Source organism: Crinia signifera, chromosome 5 (genome assembly GCF_055691185.1).
Source record: "Crinia signifera chromosome 5, ASM5569118v1, whole genome shotgun sequence".
In the NCBI taxonomy this organism is placed as follows: Eukaryota; Metazoa; Chordata; class Amphibia; order Anura; family Myobatrachidae; genus Crinia; species Crinia signifera.
In genome coordinates, this window is record NC_139221.1 from 220994137 (window position 1) to 221016916 (window position 22780).

General features: G+C 55.4%; 3 long non-coding RNA genes across 4 annotated transcripts in view; 1 reads left to right on the forward strand and 2 right to left on the reverse strand.

Annotated features, from left to right (window-relative positions):
- LOC146080872 (uncharacterized) overlaps positions 1 to 22780 on the forward strand; it is a 58362-nt gene that overhangs the window by 24482 nt on the left and 11100 nt on the right. The gene's annotated exons all lie outside the window — the stretch shown is intronic.
- LOC146080871 (uncharacterized) lies at positions 9408 to 15098 on the reverse strand. Its single transcript, XR_014475012.1, has 3 exons — positions 14759 to 15098; positions 11211 to 11374; positions 9408 to 9649 (listed from the first exon to the last, which is right to left on the reverse strand). It is a non-coding gene; the product is annotated as an uncharacterized LOC146080871 (long non-coding RNA).
- Positions 16903 to 21121, reverse strand: LOC146079649 (uncharacterized). Its single transcript, XR_014474671.1, has 3 exons — positions 21058 to 21121; positions 18851 to 19014; positions 16903 to 17438 (listed from the first exon to the last, which is right to left on the reverse strand). It is a non-coding gene; the product is annotated as an uncharacterized LOC146079649 (long non-coding RNA).

Sequence of the window (22780 nt, forward strand, 5' to 3'; positions counted from 1 at the left end):
CTTCCATTTGTCTAGTTCTGCGGCAATGACTTTAATGGCTTCCGTGACATTGATTTTATATAGATCGGCCGGGTTTTTAGGGAGTTTTACCCCGAGATACACTATATATGAAGTTGCCCACTTTAGGGGTAGGTGAGTGCTCCATCTAGGGTGAGAGATTCCTGGGGTTAAGTATAGTCCTATTGATTTAGTTACATTTATTTCAAAACCAGATACCGAAGTCTTTTAGCAATTTTAGAATATTCTGTAGGGATTCATTCATAATTTTTATACTTTTACATGTTTGGAGAACCTTTGTGGCTGCTGTGTCAGATTACCAAATAGGCAGATTAGGCCCTGGCCTTTGGGTACATGCCTTTATAGAGGCTCAATCACAACAGATCAAAATAATATTGATTTGAACTTGAAAGAAAATTACATTCAAACTTTCTTAAATTGTTTCCAAAAGATAGAAAATAATGAATCAACTCAAAGAAATAAAAACTTTGTATTAAGACTCTTTAGAGACAATACTGCATTAATGTAATGTAGTCTTTAACTTACGTATTAGAACTTAAATCATAGACATAAGATTTAAAATACAACTTACAGATCCAGTAGTGTTAGTAAAATTAAAAACATTAGAAGATAACTTGCCGGGGGACCCCAAGATTAAAAAATGTATTAGGAGATCATTTGCAAGGGAGACCTCAAGTTTCCGACTGCCTAGGGGCCTCCATAGAGTTCAATCTGGCACTATGTAGTGCATGGGTCTTCAACCTATGGCCCTCCAGATGTTGTGAAACTACATGTTCCAACATGCATTGCCACATTTTTTCCTATAAGAGCATGCCAAAACTGTCAGGGCATGCTGGGAAATGTAGTTTCACAACATCTGGAGGGCCACAGGTTGAAGACATGTGATGTAGTGTATACTGTAGGTGTAAATGCCCGCATGGTGCTGGCCACACCCCCACACATCACTGGCTACTCCTCCTCTGCCTCTCATAGGCCTCAGGTCCAAGTGGTCATTGATCAGGCCCTTAAGAATAGACATGGAAAAGAGAATATACAAGCTTCATTAGCGTTTGATCTTTTTTACTGTATTAACTGTTGTTTAATATCTAAGGTGCAGTTATATACAGGTTGAGTATCCCATATCCGAGTATCCGTTATCCGAATTATTCCGAAAACCATACATTCCAGAAAGTAAAAAAAAAATATTTTTTTTGCTAAAAACTCACTGGGGACATTTGTAACAGCACTACTGGTGACATGATATGTAACTGGCACTATATATGTGCAAGAAAATGATTGCTTGGCATTCAAATTCAATATCTGAGATAGTACACAAATTTTGTTTCATGTTTTGAAACCTTGTTTTTTGAACAAATAAAATATATTTGTGTGTATTTTATGTGGTAATAAAATATATTTGTGTGTATTTTATGTGTTTATACAGCATACATGCAAGATACTTCAAAATACATAATTGAAATATAAAAATATTCCGAAATACGGAATAATCCGTTATCCAAAATTCTCCTGGTCCCGAGCATTTTGGATACGGGATACTCAACCTGTACCAATATTTAATTGTGATATTAATTTGATAATCATGTTGAGCAATAAATTGTTCTTTCTATTTTTACAGTTTTAGAAGCAGTGTTAGAATGATCTTAAAATTATTATAAATATATGAGGTCTATGGAACTATAGGAGGGATTTAGCATGAGTTGCTAATCACTGAAATTCACTTGTTGTCGATTCCTGCACCCACATGGTAGCATGCATGCAACTGCAGTCTAAGGGGAAGCGATCGGCAATATAGCGGGTGTTGCATCAGAATTGCGGGGGCACTGTCCAGACAACACCACTGGGATCACTGGGGTGGATGGCCCAGTGCCTGGCTTAAAAGCCAGGGGGCTACCCTCAATACACAAGTGCTTTGGGGGGGGGGGGTGTTTCAGCATGCAAGGCGGCCTTGACCTGTACTGGGCGGCCTCCCACATTCTAGCGCCAGGGGTTGTAGTTTAGTGATTACTCGCAAAACTACAACCCAAGCTGAATTAGGCGCTATAGGGTGCGCAGTGCAGCCTTAAGACAAGTGTACTGAAGTGTTCACATCTTCATTTTATAGAGTTGTCCTTTCATGATATCCCCTAAAGGCGCTTTATCGTCAGTATCGGCTGTTCCCTATGGAGCTGTTGTATTCCTGCTGACCTTTCTTACAAACCAAAAACATGTGATATTTTTTGCAATGTGCACCTTATTCTTTGACTCACTATAGTTAAGTAGTAACCAGCAAAATATGCACATTAAAAAAACAAAACAAATCACTCTAAAAGAAACCTACAATATGTGTGTATATATATATATATATATATATTCCATAGACAAAAAACCTTACGGTTTTACATGTCCCATTAAGGCTTCTAACACATGATCTGGCATTTCAGAAACATGCTGTAACTCTTCCACTCAAACGCCAAAAAGCAATGAAATTCCGATCATTAAGGCTGGCGCCTTAATGGACGTGTTCCTTGCGCAGTACAGATATGGTACGCCATCACAGCCTGTGGGTAAGTGCAGATTCAGCACTCTCACAGAGTGAGATTGCTGTCACTCACACAATGGTGGAGCTGCTAATTCACAGATTTGTGTGCTCATTGGAATACACACATGCAGTCTATGCAACTGAAGGTCTGAGCAGTAAACAGAGCCGAAAGGATGGGGTAAAAGTGGTGTTGATTGGGGGAGGAGACAGTGTGGTGCAGTTGAGGAATAGAAATGCGTAGATGGTGGAAAGGCTAAGCAGCATTGATGGGAGACTAACAAATGCGGATGGGTGGAAAACAGTGGCACAGATTGGGGGAGGTAAGACAGAGTGATGCGATTGGGTGGGAAACAGTGAAGCAGTTGGAGAAAAGACAGTGGACCAGATAGGAGAGAGATAGCAGTATAGATGGAAGGAAACTGTGGCATGGATGAGAAGGGCAGAGCAGCATGGATGGAGGGGGTACAGAGTATCACTAATAGACTGGGATGCATTGGCACAGATAGAAAGAAAAAGAGTGGCATCGGTGTGGAAAGACAGGGCAGCGCAGATGGGGAAAGACACATTGGTGCAGATGAGGCAATACACACAGCAGTAGGTATCAGGGAAGACAGAACAGCATGAAGGCGTATAGGAGAAGAAAGTGTAGATGCACAGTAGTTGGGAGTATTATACTTTTTGCAATTATGAAAGATGTTTCTGGTAACTGCATGTGAATACTAAATGAAATGGATATATGTAGTAAGTGTGAAAGATGTTGGACCCTCAGTGGGATAGTTCTAGTAATAGTGTTTATTCTACCACCTGCCATCTTTGAAAACCCATGCAGTTCCTCTACCCTGTCTGGGGTATTGCTGTCTGCTGAAGTGTTTCTAGCACAGGTCTGGTTTGCAGTGCTGATATACAGACCACACTGTTCTCGAAGCACTACAGCAGACAGCTACACCCCAGGCAGGGAAGAGGCACTGCATAGGTTTTCAAAGATGGCAGGTGCTAGAATAAACACTATAGTAATTCAGTGGGCTAGACAGTTTTAGATGATTGCGGGTACTTACAGTATTAGGATGAGTGCGCCACATAACTGCTCAGACCTTCAGTTGCATAGACTGCATGTGTGTATTCCAATGAGCACACAAATCTGTGAATTAGCAGCTCCACCATTGTGTGAGTGACAGCAATCTCACTCTGTGAGAGTGCTGAATCTGCACTTACCCACAGGCTGTGATGGCGTACCATATCTGTACTGCGCAAGGAACACGTCCATTAAGGCGCCAGCCTTAATGATCGGAATTTCATTGCTTTTTGGCGTTTGAGTGGAAGAGTTACAGCATGTTTCTGAAATGCCAGATCATGTGTTAGAAGCCTTAATGGGACATGTAAAACCGTAAGGTTTTTTGTCTATGGAATTTCACCGCTTTTTTTCAATTTATTTTTTTAATTCAGAAATGTAAAATTTTACTGTAAGAATAACAATTGGATTTTTAAAAATGTTTAATAATAACACTGGCAACGAACATTACCCCTGGCTACAAGCATTACAAACCCCTGGCAACGAGTATGACACCTGTCCCAGAGCATGAAAGCCCTGGCAATGGAGACACCCATACCATGAGACCCCTGGCGATGAGCATGACACCCAGTGTGTAGAAGGTTCACTGTAGGGCACTGAGGGGAACCGCAGACATGGGGGCACTGAGGGGGGACCGCGCACACATGGAGGCACAGTGCACACATGGGGACAGTGAGGGGGGACAGCGCACACATGGGGACAGTGTGTGGGGGGGAGCAATGCACACATGGGGACAATTAGGGGGGACAGCGCACACATGGGGATAATGAGAACAGTGTGACAGTGATGGACACCAGTATGAGCAGATGAAGCGCTAGGCCCTGGGTATATATGTCACCTTCCTCCTCTTGCTGCGGCTGCTCCGTCATTCTCCCAGGGCCCTGCTCCATCCTTCAGCTCCTTCTCAGAGACCTCCTGCCGTCTGAGTCCCGACACACTACACATTCACGGGTTTGTCCAGGTCTCCAGCTAAGGGGGATTCACTGTGGAGTCATGAGTAGAGAGAGAGCAGGTGTCCTCCGCGGTTCATGCATGAGTCATCAACAGCCGCGCTGCCCTCTGCTCTCGCCCGGCTGTTCCGAATCCCGACTCCTGGGGTTCCTGCAAGCGGCAGATTTTGATTTGGGGCACTGAGGGGGGCACAGCGCACAATGCACACATGGGGGGGACCGAGGGGGGACGGGGCACACACGTGGGGAGAGGGGGAGACAGGGCACACACATAGGGGTACTGAATATTACAATAGTGTTCATACGGAATGTTCCGCTAATAGATAATATAGCGTCATAAGTAGTAAAGATAGTACACTACTGAACTTACCCAGGCCCGCCCGACTGAGGTCAGATTTAAAAAGACGGGCAGGGAGAGAGACGGCAGTTACCTGAATAAGGGCTGAGAGCCCTGCCGCATATTGAATATAGTTGTAATAGCGGTAAATCAGTGGTAATAATATACTTGCAGAAATACTTGAAGTCTGTTTAATACTGTAAACTTATAAACGTGATGGGGAACATTGACATATGAATAGTGACACTTAAATACGCTATTCACTTACAAATAAACAGTTACTTGCCCCTGGAGACAATGGGTGACATTTAATAGTATGCGATTTTATTGCACTTTTTGAAATCGCACCATATCGGCGCAAATCACACTTTTAGAACTCGCATTTTTCCCTTTTTATCCGCATATTTAACTAAATGCGAATTCGTCGGGAAAAATTGGGATATGGTGCGATTTTAAGTCATGGAAATGTGCGCATTTTCAGTCATGAAAATGTGCGCATTTCAAAACATGCGATTTTTGGTATTAAAAAAACAACGGCGTGAGGTCCCCCCTCCTGAGTGTAACCAGCCCCGGGCTTAAGGAGCCGGTCCTGGTTTCATAAAATCACGGGGCAAACCAAATAGGGGTCCCCTGGATTTCATAAAACCAGCACCAGGCTCAAGGGCCGGTCCTGGTTCCCAAAATACGGGGGACAAAATGAGTAGAGGTCCCCCGTATTTCAAGAACCAGCACCGGGCCCAACCAGCCAGCAGGGTAATGCCACAGCCGGGGGGGAAACTTTTTATACAAGTTCCCCCTGCCAAATCATTCATCCCCCTGACCGGTCAGCAGGGGTCCTGGGGAAGTGGGGACCCCCCAAAGCAGGGGTCCCCCCCTCCAGAATTTACCTGCCCATGCTAAAGCCCGCGGCTGTCCTCGATACCCCTGGGCTGTGGGCATCGAGCTAATATTTGGTGTAAAAAATAGAAAAACTATTGTGTATTGCTGTGGCACTATAAGTCCCAGCAAGCCTGCACCACATGCAGGGACTTAAGAGTCCCAGCATGCGGGGCAATAAAGGGCCCGCTGGGACTAGTAGTGCCCCAGCAGTACAAATAGTACTATTTACTATTACTATTTATAGTACTATGAGTGCTATACAATCTTTGCTATCTCTGTACTTTTTACATACAATCAGCTTTAGATTTGCACTATATAGTCCTTGCTGCCCTGTCTATCTGGATTTCGATATGTGCTCTCACGGGAGTGCGCATCAGTATTGCAAGGTAAAAAACCTGTGCGATCTGCATACAATCTCCATATGATTTTGACTATATAGTCAAAATCTCATGCTGGTTTGTCCCGTGTGTACACAGCATTAAACTCAGCTTGAAAACCTGCTGTGTTCTCAATACATAAAGGGTATCTACTGTGTCATTGAACATTGGTTATAAATAAAGTGCACTATTTGTATCCTCATTCAAATTACATAAAATCCAGTTTGGAAACCGGCTGTGCGTATAACATGTAAATGGATAATTACTGTGATATTAAACATCTATACCCATTTGCACAAAGTACTGCTTCCATATGACTTATATGCAGTAATTACTTAAATTAGAAGATAGCCCTATAGTACCCCTTCAGTTGTAATTCTGAACCGGGTGTAGGTACTAAGGAGGAAATACAATATTTCCACAATTACATGTAACATACAGACGAACTTACACATATAAAACCCACACAGAGAGTCTTGTTAAACCCAATAATAATTAGAGGAGAAGTCTTCAATACGAAGATTACTTCAAATTGTGCTCAATGGCTTACAATTATAGGTGAAAGTGTTAATTATTAATGACAGAAACACTTATTTTCAGCTACTTTGCTGAGTTCCTATATAACACTTAATTTTTGTGCTCCGGCTAGCAGGAGGCTGTCTAACGCGCACAGTATTTATATGGTTGTCCCCTTGATTTTTCTAGAGGGAGTGGTCTACAGTGATAAGGTCTATTACCATTGATCCCACTTGCTCAAGTGCAGTGGGTAACGGAAATAAGGTTTTAGTTTAGTAGGTAATACAATTTTACAACATAGTTATTTCTGCTTGGTACCCTGTGCAATAATTGCTTTTATGAGAAACCAAAAAGAGACAGATATTTGCGGGCTAACAGAGAGCCATCAGCAAGGTAATCTGCCTATCCTCCTACTCTCACCATCGTGTTTCAGAGGATAGTGGGATGGGGACTAGGCAGAGAAGCTTTCTGCTCAGAAAGTGACACAGGAAGTGATCAAGCCCTCAACGGGCGAAACGCGTCTTTCCACGCCACCACACAGAGAACTACCCAGAGGCAATCCGCTCCTGCTGACTGGAGCTTGTCTGACGCTGCCGCAGGTCACATATGGGACATTGATTCAAGACCGGGCACACAGCGCAAACGGACCAACCGGTCACCCTCACCTATCAGAGGGATCAGTATACATATCTGAGGTACGAGGGCACAGGAGCCCTACCCAGGGATAGCCTGCTCCAAGAACTGCAGCCCGCTTTACGCTACTCCAAATAGGACTATTAATGAATACCTGATGCTTGTTGCATCAAGCGGCACGGCTTTCCCCTTCTCTCCCTTCTCCCTGACAGCCGGATCTGTAGACCTGTCTGCCACGTATGGGACGTCGGGAGAATACAACACCAGATAAGTAACCGGGTGTTTAAACTATACTAAACATCCTATATCTAATAGACCCCGCTGGTGTGTATCATATGTAAATGTATACTACTCTACCTATTCATACCTTGAGCTGATATATAGCGCAGCCCACATTGCTTAATATACCTTAGCATCGACTTTATAACTCCTGTATGCTAATTGGATTATACAATATTAATTGAATAAATACTCACTATAGTTTAAGGCTATTAGAAATATTAAGGTTTTTTAATAACTCTGTTTAAACCTAACTGTGAAGCGGCTAACTGGTACTGCTATAAACTCTTCTCACTCTCGGGACCGGTAGTTCAAGTCCTGCTATGCGTAATAGTATCAGGATTGGTCCTACATGTTAAACGCAGAGCAGCAGAGAGTTTACTTTATCTTTCTTCCAAATTGACAGATATCCTATCAGATCTCTCATCCCTCATCCTCTTATCTAAGATGAGGTGACAGCAGAATCTATATAGGAACTAATATCCTGTCAATCTCTAACCTTGAACTTTTTCTCTGTACAAACCGGGTGGATACATTGTAACAGATTTCTCCTATGCACACAGCTAGTGTGTATCCAATGTATCAATCGCACGGCAGATCTCTGTCTATTTATTGGAAAACTCATTTACACACAGAAACTGTGTCGTTTCTCTATTTATCTAAATTTTCTATTCATTCCTCTCTCACTTGGCTGGTATCTGGGCGACGGCACTGCAAGGTTATATAACATCAGTGTCGCCATACAGATATAGGCAAGCAGTAGAAGGAAATAAAACTGTCACTTTCTGAGCAGAAAGCTTCTCTGCCTAGTCCCCATCCCACTATCCTCTGAAACACGATGGTGAGAGTAGGAGGATAGGCAGATTACCTTGCTGATGGCTCTCTGTTAGCCCGCAAATATCTGTCTCTTTTTGGTTTCTCATAAAAGCAATTATTGCACAGGGTACCAAGCAGAAATAACTATGTTGTCAGGATCACCCTGACACTGCCCCCACCTCGGAGTTTCTCTCTGAAGAGTGGTACCACTATTCATACCATTTTCAAGCTTGCGTCACAACTTCTATTATACAACTTACCATTGATACTCAAATAGACATTCCTATCGATGTCTTTACAGATTACAGCTTGTAATCACACACAAAAAGAGTGCCCCAAAAAAAGAGAGAGTCTTTTTCTTCTCGCATTTCCAGATAACTTATTATTCTAGATCCAGGATTATCTAGTACATATCAATCAATGTTTCCCCAAATTATTACGTAACGGATATAAGCAATAATAACACACAAATACAACACGTGCGATTAAAATTTTTTTTTTTATTGTTTATGTGGTGAAAATTTCACCTAAACTGTCTTACTATAAATAAATTAAAAGGTATATTTCATCTTGTATTTATTTTCTGCAATATTTTCCTCTTATCAGTGCGCCAGCAAAAGAGACAATCCTTTTCCCCTCTTCTTCTATCATACACATGGGTGGAACAGGGCGCACACATGGGGGACAGCGAGGGGGGAGGCAGCGCACACATGGTCACAGGGGGGAGAGCGAAGAGGGAGGGAGCGTACACACGGGGGCAATGGGGGCGCAGCGTACACACGGGGGCACTGGGGGGACAGGGTACACACAGGGACAGTGGGGGGACACGGTACACACAGGGATAGTGGGGGGGAGAGGGTACACACAGGGACAGTAGGGGGACAGTGTACACACAGAGACAGTGGGGGGACAGCATACACACAGGGATAGTGGGGTGGGGGACAGCGTACACACAGGGACAGTGGGGGGACGGATTCACCTGGTTGCAGCTGCAGTACAGGGGGGGGGGGGGGGGCACAGGGTATATACAGGGACAGTGGGGGGGACAGGGTGTGCACAGGGATAGTGGTGTGGGGGACAGTGGGGGGGACAGGGTACACACAGGGATAGTGGGGATGGGGGACAGTAGGGGGGACGGATTTACCTGGGTGCAGCTGCTCCTCTGATTGCCCGGGTGGCTTGTTTCTGTCTTCCGGGTGGCGGAGGCAACTCAAGGCTGGGGCTTCACCAGACTGTTAGGCATCGGGAGGACAGAGTCTGGGCAGGAAATATTATTATAATAACAACAACAACAACAACAACAAAGGGCTCAGCTTTAGGAGCTGCTGGCGGGCGGCCAGGCAAGCACGTCACTGGCCTGGATGGTAGGGGATGTAGGATGCCAGGGATAGGAGCTGCTGGCTGGCGGACAGCCATGTCCCATGGCTGGATGGTAGGGAATGTAGGATACCAGGGGGGACAGCGTACACACACGCGGGCACTGGGGGGACGACGACAACAGCGTACACACACGGGGGCACTGGGGGGACGACGACAACAGCGTACACACACGGGGGCACTGGGGGGACGACGACAACAGCGTACACACACGGGGGCACTGGGGGTGGGGTGACAGCGTACACACACGGGGGCACTGGGGGTGGGGCGACAGCGTACACACACGGGGGCACTGGGGGTGGGGCGACAGCGTACACACGGCGGGGTAATGGGGGGGGGGGGAGACAGTGTACACACGGGGGGCACCGGAAGGGGGGGGGGAAGAGACAGCCTATACACGTGGGGCACAGGGGGGGAGCAGCGTACACAAGGAGGCACTTGGGGGGGACAGGGTGCACGGGGGGGGCACGTACACACGGAGGGCACAGCGTACACACGGGGTGCTCTGGGGAGGGACAGCGTACACACAGGGGGCACACCGTACACATGGGGGGGACAGCGTATGCACGGGGGGGCAGCGTACACAAGGGGGGGCGACAGAGTACACAGGGAGGGCACTGGGGGGGCAGCGTACACACGGAGGGCACTGGGGTGGGCAGCGTACACACGGAGGGCACTGGGGGGGGGGGAACAGCATACACACGGGGGGCACAGCGTACACACAGGGGCACTGGGGGGGACAGCGTACACACGGGGGGCCCAGAATACACATGAGAGGCACTGGGGGGGACAGCGTACACACGGGGGCACTGGGGGGGGGGACAGCGTACACACGGGGGCACTGGGGGGGGGGGGGAACGCGTACACACGGGGGGCACAGTGTACACACGGGGGGCACAGCGCACACACGTGGGCACTGGGGAGTGACAGCGTACACACGGGGGGCACTGGGGGGGGGACAGCATACACACGGGGGGCACTGGGGGGGGGGACAGCATACACACGGGGGGCACTGGGGGGGGGAAACAGCATACACACGGGGGGCAGCGTACACACAGGGGGAACTGGGGGGGACACAGCGTAAACACGGGGGTACTGGGGGGGGGCAGCGTACACACGGGGGGCACTGGGGGGGCAGCGTACACACGGGGGCAGGGTACACACAGGGACAGTGGGGGGAAGGATTTACCTGGGTGCAGCTGCAGTACAGGGGGGGCAGTGTACACAAGGGGGGGGGACTTGGGGGGGACAGTGTACACACGGCGGACAATGGGGGGGGACAGTGTACACACGGCGGGCACTGGGGGGAGGACAGCGTACATACAGGACAGAGGGGGGACAGGGTATGCACATGGATAGTGGTGTGAGGGACAGGGTGCACACAGGGATAGTGGGGATGGGGGACATGGTACACACAGGGACAGTGGAGGGACGAATTTACCTGGGTGCAGCTGCTCCTCTAAAGGCCCGGGTGGCTGCTTTCTGTCTTCCGTGTAGCGGAGGCAACTTAAGGCTGGGGCTTCACCAGACTGTTAGGCCGCAGGCTGTGGAAGCGCCTGAACCTGGTCCCGACGAGTCCCGGCGGCAGCATGGGGAGGACAGAGTCTGGGCAGGAGATATAATAATAATAATGACAACAACAATAATAAAGGGCTTAGCTTTAGGAGCTGTGGGTGGGCGGCCGGGGATGTAGGATGCCGGGGATAGGAGCTGCTGGCTGGCGGGCGGCCATGTCCCCTGGCTGGATGGTAGGGAATGTAGGATGCCAGGGGGGACAGCGTACACACGGAGGGGGGGGGCACTGGGAGCGTACACACATGGGGGGCAAACAGCATACACACGCGGGGCACTGGGGGGTGGCACAGCATACACACACGGGGGCACTGGGGGGACAGCGTACACACACGGGGGCACTGGTGGGGGACAGCGTACACACACCGGGGCACTGGTGGGGGACAGCGTACACACACGGGGGCACTGGTGGGGGACAGCGTACACACACGGGGGCACTGGTGGGGGACAGCGTACACACACGGGGGCACTGGTGGGGGACAGCGTAAACACACGGGGGCACTGGTGGGGGACAGCGTACACACACGGGGGCACTGGTGGGGGACAGCGTACACACACGGGGGCACTGGTGGGGGACAGCGTAAACACACCGGGGCACTGGTGGGGGACAGCGTACACACACGGGGGCACTGGTGGGGGACAGCGTACACACACGGGGGCACTGGTGGGGGACAGCGTACACACACGGGGGCACTGGTGGGGGACAGCGTACACACACGGGGGCACTGGTGGGGGACAGCGTACACACACCGGGGCACTGGTGGGGGACAGCGTACACACACGGGGGCACTGGTGGGGGACAGCGTACACACACGGGGGCACTGGTGGGGGACAGCGTACACACACGGGGGCACTGGTGGGGGACAGCGTACACACACGGGGGCACTGGTGGGGGACAGCGTACACACACGGGGGGCACTGGTGGGGGACAGCGTAAACACACCGGGGCACGGACATCGTACACACGGGGGCACTGGGACGGACGGACATCGTACACACGGGGGCACTGGGGGGGACGGACAGCGTACACACATGGGGACACTGGGGGAAACGGACAGCGTACACACATGGGGACACTGGGGGAAACGGACAGCGTACACACACGGGGACACTGGGGGAAACGGACAGCGTACACACACGGGGACACTGGGGGGGACGGACAGCGTACACACACGGAGACACTGGGGGGGACGGACAGCGTACACACGGGGGGCGGACAGCGTACACACGGGGGGCGACAGCGTACACACGGGGGGCGACAGCGTACACACGGGGGGCGACAGCGTACACACGGGGGGCGACAGCGTACACACGGGGGGCGACAGCGTACACACGGGGGGCGACAGCGTACACACGGGGGGCGACAGCGTACACACGGGGGGCGACAGCGTACACACGGGGGGCGACAGCGTACACACGGGGGGCGACAGCGTAACACGGGGGGCGACAGCGTACACACGGGGGGCGACAGCGTACACACGGGGGCGACAGCGTACACACGGGGGGCGACAGCGTACACACGGGGGGCGACAGCGTACACACGGGGGGCGACAGCGTACACACGGGGGGCGACAGCGTACACACGGGGGGCGACAGCGTACACACGGGGGGCGACAGCGTACACACGGGGGGCGACAGCGTACACACGGGGGGCGACAGCGTACACACGGGGGGCGACAGCGTACACACGGGGGGCGACAGCGTACACACGGGGGGGCGACAGCGTACACACGGGGGGCGACAGCGTACACACGGGGGGCGACAGCGTACACACGGGGGGCGACAGCGTACACACGGGGGGCGACAGCGTACACACGGGGGGCGACAGCGTACACACAGGAGCACTGCGTCGGGGACAGCGTACACACACGGGGGGCATTGGGGCGGGGACAGCGGGGTGGGGACAGCGTACACACACGGGGGGCACTGGGGCGGGGATGGCGTCCACACACGGGGGGCACTAGGACGGGGACGGCGTACACACACGGGGGCACTGGGGGGGAAGCTTACACACACGGGGGCACTGGGGGGTGCAGCATACACACACGGGGGCACTGGGGGGTGCAGCATGCACACACGGGGGCACTGGGGGGTGCAGCATACACACAGGAGGGCACGGGGGGGGGGGGGCAGCGTACAAACGGGTATTATGTGCCGGAGGGGCAGTGTGGGGGTATTATGTGCAGGGGGGGCAGTGTGTACAGGAGTGAACAGCGTACACACGGGGGGGGGGGCACAGCGTACACACAGGGGCACTGGGGGGGGAGACAGTGTACACACGGGGGGCACCAGAGGGGGGGGGGGGAGAGACAGCGTATCCACGTGGGGCACTGGGGGGGGGAGCAGCGTACACAAGGAGGCACTTGGGGGGGACAGGGTGCACGGAGGGGAACGTACACACGGAGGGCACAGCGTACACACGCAGGGCACAGCGTACACACGGGGTGCTCTGGGGAGGGACAGCGTACACACGGGGGGCACACCGTACACATGGGGGGACAGCGTATGCACGGGGGGCAGCGTACACATGGAGGGCAGCGTACACACGGGGGCGACAGCGTACACACGGAGGGCACTGGGGGGACAGCGTACACATGGAGGGCACTGGGGTGGGCAGCGTACACACGGAGGGCACTGGGGGGGGGGAAACAGCGTACACATGGGGGGCAAGGGGGGGAGACAGCGTACACATGGAGGGCACGGGGACAGCGTACACACAGGGGGCACAGCGTGCACACGGGGGCACTGGTGAGGGACAGCGTACACACGGGGCACTGGGGGGGGGCAGCGTACACACGGGGGGCACAGCATACACACGGGGGGCACTGTGGAGTGACAGCGTACACACGGGGGGCACTGGGGGGGGCAGCATACACACGGGGGGCACTGGGGGGGACAGCATACACACGGGGGGGGGGGGGGGGAAACAGCGTACACACGGGGGGCAGCGTACACACAGGGGGCACTGGGGGGGACACAGTGTAAACACGGGGGTACTGGGGGGGCAGCGTACACACGGGGGCACTGGGGGGGACAATGCACAAACGGGGGGCACTGGGGGGGCAGCGAACACACGGGGGCACTGGGGGGGACAATGCACAAACGGGGGGCACTGGGGGGGCAGCGAACACACGGGGGGACAGGGTACACACGGGTATAGTGGGGTGGGGGATAGGGTACACACAGGGACAGTGGGGGGAAGGATTTACCTGGGTGCAGCTGCAGTACAGAGGGGGCAGTGTACACATGGGGGGGGGCAGCGTACACACGGCGGGCACTGGGGGAGGACAGCGTACATACAGGACAGTGGGGGGACAGGGTATGCACATGGATAGTGGTGTGAGGGACAGGGTACACACAGGGATAGTGGGGATGGGGGACATGGTACACACAGGGACAGTGGAGGGACGAATTTACCTGGGTGCAGCTGCTCCTCTGATGGCCCGGGTGGCTGCTTTCTGTCTTCCGGGTGGCGGAGGCAACTTAAGGCTGGGGCTTCAACAGACTGTTAGGCCGCAGAAGCGCCTGAACCTGGTCCCGACGAGTCCCGGCGGCAGCATGGGGAGGACAGAGTCTGGGCAGGAGATATAATAATAATAATAATAATGACAACAACAATAATAATAAAGGGCTTAGCTTTAGGAGCTGTGGGCGGGCGGCCAGGGATGTAGGATGCCGGGGATAGGAGCTGCTGGCTGGCGGGCGGCCATGTCCCCTGGCTGGATGGTAGGGAATGTAGGATAGCAGGGGGGACAGCGTACACACGGGGGGGGGCACTGGGAGCGTACACACATGGGGGGCAAACAGCGTAAAAACGCGGGGCACTGGGGGGGGGGGCACAGCGTACACACACAGGGGCACTGGGGGGACAGCGTACACACACGGGGGGCACAGCGTACACACGCAGGGCACAGCGTACACACGGGGTGCTCTGGGGAGGGACAGCGTACACATGGGGGGCACACCGTACACATGGGGGGACAGCGTATGCACGGGGGGCGACAGCGTACACACAGAGGGCACTGGGGGGGCAGCGTACACACGGAGGGCACTGGGGTGGGCAGCGTACACACGGAGGGCACTGGGGGGGGGAAAACAGCGTACACATGGAGGGCAAGGGGGGGGGAGACAGCGTACACACGGAGGGCACGGGGACAGCGTACACAGCGTGCACACGGGGGCACTGGTGAGGGACAGCGTACACACGGGGGGCCCAGAGTACACATGAGAGGCACTGGGGGGGGCAGCGTACACACGGGGGGCACAGCATACACACGGGGGGCACTGGGGGGACAGCATACACACGGGGGCTGCAGCGTACACATGGGGGGCACTGGGGGGGACGCGTACACACGAGGGGCACAGCGCACACACGTAGGCACTGTGGAGTGACAGCGTACACACGGGGGGCAGCATACACATGGGGGGCACTGTGGGGGGGGGACAGCATACACACGGGGGGCACTGGGGGGGGGGACAGCATACACATGGGGGGCACTGGGGGGGGGAAACAGCGTACACATGGGGGGCAGCGTACACACAGGGGGCACTGGGGGGGACACAGTGTAAACACGGGGGTACTGGGGGGGCAGCGAACACACGGGGGCACTGGGGGGACAATGCACAAACGGGGGGCACTGGGGGGGCAGCGAACACACGGGGGCACTGGGGGGACAGGGTACACACGGGTATAGTGGGGTGGGGGACAGGGTACACACAGGGGGGGGGGGGCACTGGGAGCGTACACACATGGGGGGCAAACAGCGTGAAAACGCGGGGCACTGGGGGGGGGGGCACAGCGTACACACACAGGGGCACTGGGGGGACAGCGTACACACACGGGGGGCACAGCGTACACACGCAGGGCACAGCGTACACACGGGGTGCTCTGGGGAGGGACAGCGTACACATGGGGGGCACACCGTACACATGGGGGGACAGCGTATGCACGGGGGGCGACAGCGTACACACAGAGGGCACTGGGGGGGCAGCGTACACACGGAGGGCACTGGGGTGGGCAGCGTACACACGGAGGGCACTGGGGGGGGGGAAACAGCGTACACATGGGGGGCAAGGGGGGGGAGACAGCGTACACACGGAGGGCACGGGGACAGCGTACACAGCGTGCACACGGGGGCACTGGTGAGGGACAGCGTACACAAGGGGGGCCCAGAGTACACATGAGAGGCACTGGGGGGGGGCAGCGTACACACGGGGGCACAGCATACACACGGGGGGCACTGGGGGGACAGCGTACACACGGGGGCTGCAGCGTACACATGGGGGGCACTGGGGGGGACGCGTACACACGAGGGGCACAGCGCACACACGTAGGCACTGTGGAGTGACAGCGTACACACGGGGGGCAGCATACACATGGGGGGCACTGGGGGGGGGACAGCATACACACGGGGGGCACTGGGGGGGACAGCATACACATGGGGGGCACTGGGGGGGGGGAAACAGCGTACACACGGGGGGCAGCGTACACACAGGGGGCACTGGGGGGGACACAGTGTAAACACGGGGGTACTGGGGGGGCAGCGAACACACGGGGGCACTGGGGGGACAATGCACAAACGGGGGGCACTGGGGGGGCAGCGAACACACGGGGGCACTGGGGGGACAGGGTACACACGGGTATAGTGGGGTGGGGGACAGGGTACACACAGGGACAGTGGGGGGAAGGATTTACCTGGGTGCAGCTGCAGTACAGGGGGGGCAGTGTACACATGGGGGGGGCAGCGTACACACGGCGGACAATGGGGGGGACAGCGTACACACGGCGGACAATGGGGGGAGGACAGCGTACATACAGGACAGTGGGGGGACAGGGTATGCACATGGATAGTGGTGTGAGGGACAGGGTACACACAGGGATAGTGGGGATGGGGGACATGGTACACACAGGGACAGTGGAGGGACGAATTTACCTGGGTGCAGCTGCTCCTCTGATGGCCCGGGTGGCTGCTTTCTGTCTTCCGGGTGGCGGAGGCAACTTAAGGCTGGGGCTTCAACAGACTGTTAGGCCGCAGGCTGTGGAAGCGCCTGAACCTGGTCCCGACGAGTCCCGGCGGCAGCATGGGGAGGACAGAGTCTGGGCAGGAGATATAATAATAATAATAATAATAATAATAATAATAATGACAACAACAATAATAAAGGGCTTAGCTTTAGGAGCTGTGGGCGGGCGGCCAGGGATGTAGCATGCCGGGGATAGGAGCTGCTGGCTGGCGGGCGGCCATGTCCCCTGGCTGGATGGTAGGGAACCCAGGTAAATAGCAGGGGGGACAGCGTACACACGGGGGGGGGGGGGGGGGGCACTGGGAGCGTACACACATGGGGGGCAAACAGCGTAAAAACGCGGGGCACTGGGGGGGGGCACAGCGTACACACACAGGGGCACTGGGGGGACAGCGTACACACACGGGGGGCACACCGTACACATGGGGGGACAGCGTATGCGCGGGGGCAGCGTACACACGGGGGGCAGCGTACACACGGGGGGCACTGGGGTGGGCAGCGTACACACGGAGGGCACTGGGGGGGGGAAACAGCGTACACATGGGGGGCAAGGGGGGGGAGACAGCGTACACACGGAGGGCACGTTGACAGCGTACACACAGGGGGCACAGCGTGCACACGGGGGCACTGGTGAGGGACAGCGTACACACGGGGGGCCCAGCGTACACATGAGAGGCACTGGTGAGGGACAGCGTACACACGGGGGGCCCAGCGTACACATGAGAGGCCCTGGGGGGGGGGGCAGCGTACACACGGGGGGCACAGCATACACACGGGGGGCACTGGGGGGGACAGCGTACACACGGGGGCTGCAGCGTACACATGGGGGGCACTGGGGGGGGACGCGTACACACGGGGGGCACAGCGCAAACACGTGGGCACTGTGGAGTGACAGCGTACACACGGGGGGCACTGGGGGGGCAGCATACACATGGGGGGCAACTAGGGGGGGGGACAGCATACACACGGGGGGCACTGGGGGGGGACAGCATACACACGGGGGGCACTGGGGGGGGGGGGAAACAGCGTACACACGGGGGGCAGCGTACACACAGGGGGCACTGGGGGGGACACAGTGTAAACACGGGGGTACTGGGGGGGCAGCGTACACACGGGGGCACTGGGGGCGACAATGCACAAACGGGGGGCACTGGGGGGGCAGCGAACACACGGGGGCACAGGGTACACACGGGTATAGTGGGGTGGGGGACAGGGTACACACAGGGACAGTGTGTGGAAGGATTTACCTGGGTGCAGCTGCAGTACAGGGGGGGCAGTGTACACATGGGGGGGGCAGCGTACACACGGCGGACAATGGGGGGGACAGCGTACACCCGGCGGGCACTGCGGGGAGGACAGCGTACATACAGGACAGAGGGGGGACAGGGTATGCACATGGATAGTGGTGTGAGGGACAGGGTACACACAGGGATAGTGGGGATGGGGGACATGGTACACACAGGGACAGTGGAGGGACGAATTTACCTGGGTGCAGCTGCTCCTCTGATGGCCCGGGTGGCTGCTTTCTGTCTTCCGGGTGGTGGAGGCAACTTAAGGCTGGGGCTTCAACAGACTGTTAGGCCGCAGGCTGTGGAAGCGCCTGAACCTGGTCCCGACGAGTCCCGGCGGCAGCATGGGGAGGACAGAGTCTGGGCAGGAGATATAATAATAATAATAATAATAATAATAATAATGACAACAACAATAATAAAGGGCTTAGCTTTAGGAGCTGTGGGCGGGCGGCCGGGGATGTAGCATGCCGGGGATAGGAGCTGCTAGCTGGCGGGCGGCCATGTCCCCTGGCTGGATGGTAGGGAATGTAGGATAGCAGGGGGGACAGCGTACACACGGGGGGGGGGCACTGGGAGCGTACACACATGGGGGGCAAACAGCGTAAAAACGCGGGGCACTGGGGGGGGGGGGGCACAGCGTACACACACAGGGGCACTGGGGGGACAGCGTACACACACGGGGGGCACTGGGGGGGAGCGTACACACATGGGGGGCAAACAGCGTACACACACGGGGCACTGGGGGGGGCACAGCGCACACACACGGGAGCACTGGGGGGGCACAGCACACACACACGGGGGCACTGGGGGGGACAGCGTACACACACGGGGCACTGGTGGGGGACAGCGTACACACACGGGGGCACTGGTGGGGGACAGTGCACACAGCACACGGGGGCACAGCGCACACACACGGGAGCACTGGGGGGGGGGACAGCGTACACACATGGGGGGACAGCGTACACACACGGGGGCACTGGTGGGGGACAGCATACACACACGGGGGCACTGGTGGGGGACAGCGTACACACACGGGGGCACTGGGGGGGCGACGGCCTACACACGGGGGCGACAGCGTACACACGGGGGGGCGACAGCGTACACACGGGGGGCGACAGCGTACACACGGGGGGCGACAGCGTACACACGGAGGGCGACAGCGTACACACGGAGGGCACTGGGGTGGGCAGCGTACACACGGAGGGCACTGGGGTGGGCAGCGTACACACGGAGGGCACTGGGGTGGGCAGCGTACACACGGAGGGCACTGGGGTGGGCAGCGTACACACGGAGGGCACTGGGGTGGGCAGCGTACACACGGAGGGCACTGGGGTGGGCAGCGTACACACGGAGGGCACTGGGGTGGGCAGCGTACACACGGAGGGCACTGGGGTGGGCAGCGTACACACGGAGGGCACTGGGGGGGTGAAACAGCGTACACACGGGGGCAAGGGGGGGGACAGCGTACACACGGAGGGCACGGGTACAGCGTACACACAGGGGGCACAGCGTGCACACGGGGGCACTGGTGAGGGACAGCGTACACACGGGGGTCCAGCGTACACATGAGAGGCACGGGGGCGACAGCGGGGGGCGACAGCGTACACACGGGGGCGACAGCGTACACACAGGGGCACTGGGTCGGGGACAGCGCACACACACGGGGGGCACTGGGGCGGGGACAGCGTACACACACAGGGGGCACTGGGGCGGGGACGGCGTACACACACGGGGGGCACTAGGGCGGGGACGGCGTACACACACGGGGGGCACTGGGGGGGGCAGCGTACACACACACGGGGGGCACTGGGGGGGGGCAGCGTACACACACACGGGGGGCACTGGGGGGGCAGCGTACACACACGGGGGGCACTGGGGGGGAAGCGTACACACACGGGGGGCACTGGGGGGGGAAGCTTACACACAGGGGCACTGGGGGGTGCAGCATACACACACGGGGCACTGGGGGGGGGGGGCAGCGTACAAACGGTATTATGTGCCGGGGGGCAGTTTGGGGGTATTATGTGAGGGGGGGGGGGGGCAGTGTGTACAGGTGTGAACAGTGGAGTGAACAGAGCTCTAAGTGCAGGGGGGGCAGGTTGTGCAGTGTGGGGGTATTATGTGTAGGGGACAGTATGGGCAGTGTTGGGGCAGTATATGCAATAGGGACAATGTGGGGGTATTATGTGCAGTGGGAGGGACAGTGTGGGAGCATTATGTGCAGGGGGGGCAGTGTGGGGGCATTATGTGCAGGTGGGCAGTGTTGGAGCATTATGTGCAGGGGGGGCATTATGTGCAGGGGGGGCAGTTTGGGGGAATTATGTGCAGGGGGGGCAGTGTGTGTGCAGGAGTGAACAGTGTGTGGGCGAGGGGAAGGTGTGCCGCTGGGTGTATGTGTACCTTATACTCGGGAGCACCACACACAGTCTACAACATGCTCCTGTTCTGCTTGCAGTAGTAAACGAAGAATGGAAGGAACTCAGTTTACTCCTCCCATTGATGACAGCTGGTCACGTGGGTGTGATGTCATCAGATGTCCTCCTTTCACTAGCCATCTCTACTCCTAAAATGCAGCATCTACCCTGCTGGAGAGGAGACAGCAGCAGCTGCTGGCTTGTTAATACTAGAATATACTCTGCCTGCGAGTGTTCTCTGTATATACACTCTCAGTCTCTCCCTGTCCTGTCAGCCTGATTGTTGCTGCAGGGTGACTGGACACGTAGAGTGTACATACAGAGGACCCTTGCAGACAGTATATTCTACTATTAACAAGCCAGCAGCCGCTCACATTGTGTACCTTGCATTAAGCCAGCAGCCGCTGCTGCATCCTTCCCCCTTTGACCACGAGCTCACCCGCCCCCATTGTATATTATATTGTAGAAACAAGTGTGCAGCTGCTGCTGCTGCCTTCAGTAACACACCCGCCCTCTCCCCCACCACTGCCGAGCTTGGACGTGTAGAGTGTGCAGGAGCTGGCAGAGAGACTCCGTGTCTCTGCCGCGCTGGGGAAGATCCGGAGTCTCTCTGCCAGGCCAGCTCCTGCACAATCTACACGTCCAAGCTCGGCTGCACAGACCATCCATAGTAGCGCTACATACAGTAGTCTTTACGTGAGTAAGTGGTGGGGGAGAGGGCGGGTGTGTTACTGGAGGCAGCAGCAGCTGCTGCACACTTCTTTCTACAATATTATATACTGTAAGTGTCAGCAATGGTGGCGGGTGAGCTCGTGGTCAAAGGGGGAAGGATGCAGCAGCGGCTGCTGCACACTTGTTTCTACAATACATACTGTTAACAATGGTGGCGTGCGTCTTCGTGCAGGCTGCCCAGGCGCTCCCCATGCAGCGGGGAGGAGAGGGAACAGGGCAGCCAGAGCAGGAGGGATGACACCTGGCTGGGGCAGCGGAGCCGCATCGCAAGCTCCCACCAGCGGGCACAGAGACTCATCTGTTTTGAATTTCCCGGCAGTGCAGTGAATAAATTAAATGACGTCAGCTTAGTTACAGCCACCTGACACAGCGGTAGCACGGACCTTAAACACTGTAATTAAAGCAATGTCAGGGCTAATAACCACTCAGTACCCATCCCCATCCCCACACCCACCCACATTTATAACATAAACACTGCTAATTCCACTTACAGAGGAGAATTTCAGTTTGCGAGCAGGAGTCGGCCATCTTGGTACACCCAAGTGAAGCCACTCTGTCTACTCCCCCAGCTGATGACTTGTGCGGCTGCGCAACAAGTTGAGCTCTCCTATGTTTATAATGGGGCATGTTTCACTAAATTATAAAAAAACTGCACCTATCTGAAAATCCTCAACCCCAAAAGGCACTCCACTGGGACAATATCTACCTAATAAAACAAACCCCAAGTCTCAATTGTTCCTCTACCCCGAGTTATGCCTTCCCAAAAAAAACCTCATAGACTAACATGGGTGACAAGTTGTCATTTCGCGAGTGTCAGAAAAAAACTGACAGTTGGAAGTTTAGATCGCTCCCAATTGGTCATTTTTTTATATTTCGCCCTGAAATTTGGCACGCAGCACCGCTTGACGATTCTACGCGTATATGCCAAATTTCAGCTCAGTACGCCCAGTCACTTTTGAGGTGCATTCCCTCAAACG